Source organism: Manis pentadactyla, chromosome 6 (assembly GCF_030020395.1).
Source record: "Manis pentadactyla isolate mManPen7 chromosome 6, mManPen7.hap1, whole genome shotgun sequence".
Taxonomy (NCBI): Eukaryota; Metazoa; Chordata; class Mammalia; order Pholidota; family Manidae; genus Manis; species Manis pentadactyla.
This window is the reverse complement of record NC_080024.1, coordinates 120,336,816-120,339,172: the sequence shown is the minus strand read 5'-3', so window position 1 is coordinate 120,339,172 and position 2,357 is coordinate 120,336,816. Positions and strand designations below refer to the sequence as shown.

Genomic DNA, 2,357 nt, shown 5'->3' with positions numbered 1-2,357 from the left:
TCGTCAGGTTTCTGAATGAGCGACAAGGCTTTTATTGCCATTGTGACATTTGGTTTTGGTGTCTCTCCCAGTGCCATTCTTTATGGTCTTGGATTTAGATATATTTGCACCTTTCATCCCAAAGGGATTTTCACACATCCTGAGGCGGTGATAAATGGTCACTGTCCCCAGCATTAAGGCAGCCACAGGGGCAGTGGGATGGCACAGGGGAAACAGCACCCTGCTGTTGCCAAAGGGAAACACCAAGCCTCTGCCCATTACCAACCAGAACACAGAGGTGGGAGGGTACCTGTCAGGAGGTGAGATTACCTCTCCCACAACCATTCCTCCTAGGGGGCCAGCTGAGGGAGACAAAGGAAGCCATAAAAACATGGCTTCCTAACATAGTCACACCCACTATGATATACTTTGGATGGGTCTGGAAATAGGTATAACCATTTTAGAGGCAATTTGGTAGTGGCTACCAAAACGCAAAATAGGTGTTTCCTTTAACTCAGCCACTCTACTAGAAATTCTCTCTATCAGCAAAGCATATAATATTCTCTACAGCACTTGCTTCAGCAGCACATGTACTAAAATTGGAAAGACACAGAGATTAGCACAGCCCCTGCACAGGGGCAGCACGAAAATTGTTGAAGCATTCCATATTCTGCATTTTGCAACCTATCCAATTGCTGAATCACAATGTTGGACACCTGAAACTAATATAATATTGTATGAATAAAAAAGACTATTCCCCTAAAGAATTTTTATTTATTATAGCATATTTTTGTAAAAACAAAAACTAGAAACAATCTAAGTGCTTATCAATAAAAGAATGAAGTTAAATAAATGGTGGTGCAGATGAATCTATACAGCTGTTACAGGGAATAAAAGAAATCTGTAGAGAGAGACATGGCAAGATAGTTGAGATTGTTCTAAAAACAAATTCAAGACTAATAAATTATACTCTGCTATTCCTGTGTTGCACTGTTTTCATGTTAATAGAAGGCATGGGGTGCATGAAGCAAAAAGAAGTGAATCTTCATGCATGAAATTTACAGATATCCTTGAGCAACAAGAGGCCAGAGAGAGGAGTGAGGATCAGATAGTCCCAGAGGAGACAGAAACCATCCAGTGGAGGGAACCCTGTTCTGCTGGCCCCTAAGTAAGGTTTCTTTGGCCTCCTGGGGGTGTTGGGGGCAAAGGGACCTCAGGAGCAGCAGTATCAGATTATGAATTAATCATAATCCTGGTTCATAACACTCTCTCTTCATCGGCTCATGCACCTGCTGTCATTTGGTTAGTTATTTTTACACAGTGTAATCAGCACCTTCAAATGCACTACCCAGAATAAAAGCAACTGGACAATAACCCTCGTCTAACCATGTGACCCCATCCTAGCCCCTTTCCTGCCCACCTGAATCCCCTGCTCACCATACCCTCACTCTCCTTTATAGTTATATTGACTCTCTATGTGTATCTTAAAGTATATACTTTTATTTTAGTTATTTTTCATTATAAAAAAGTATATTATATTGGTTGTAATTTTTTGGAACTTATTTCTTCACTCAATATATGCCAAGTTTCATTCACATTGTTATGTATGATTTAGTGCATACATTTGACTGCTGTATAATATTTATTCATCTGCTCTCCTGGTGCTTCCAGCTTTTCTGCTCTTGTGAACAGTGCTGTTGGGTCACTCTTGTGAATGCCGTTTATTGTTATCTGATTGTGGTCATGGAAGAATCACTCTTTGGTATTATATCATGGAGCGAAACTGCCTGGTCATACAGTTTGTAAATGTTCCACTTTAGAAAGTAAAGCAACTTTTCAAAGTGCTTGTACTGATTTACACTCCCACCAGTCATGTGGTAGAGATCCTTTCTTTAGACCAGATTATCTCTCCAACATTTGGTACTGTGAGACCTTTTAATTTTTGCCAACTGAGAGGATGTAAAACGGTGTCACAGTGGAACTTGATTTGCGTTGTGCTGACCACTGAGAATGCTGGATATTTCTTTGTGTGTACGCTGGCCACACATATTTTCCTTTCTGTGAAATGCCTGCTTGTGTCCTTTGCATACTCCCCTCGGATTGTTTGTGGTCTAAGTCTTGTTGGTGCCTGAAATGGAAATTCCAGGGGAAACCCTTTTAAACATAACTTTTTTTTTTACCCACACAGAGACAGGGCTGGTGGGACACACAGAACTGTAAGAAGTTGGTTTCTAAAGAGCTCAGCAGAAGTCTGAGCATGAAATCCTAAGCTGCCAGAGATATCAGGAGGTTGAGTGGGGCTGGTGGGGGGATGGAAGGCTAAACCGCTATGTCAACCTCTTTCCCTTTCCGGCCTCCACATCTCCAGCAGAAGCAAA

At 41.4% G+C, this 2,357-nt stretch overlaps 1 pseudogene; it reads left to right on the top strand.

Annotated features, from left to right (window-relative positions):
• The first annotated feature begins 552 nt into the window (after nucleotides 1–552).
• On the top strand, nucleotides 553–652 carry LOC118922780 (U6 spliceosomal RNA; annotated as a pseudogene).
• Nucleotides 653–2,357: the final 1,705 nt, after the last annotated feature.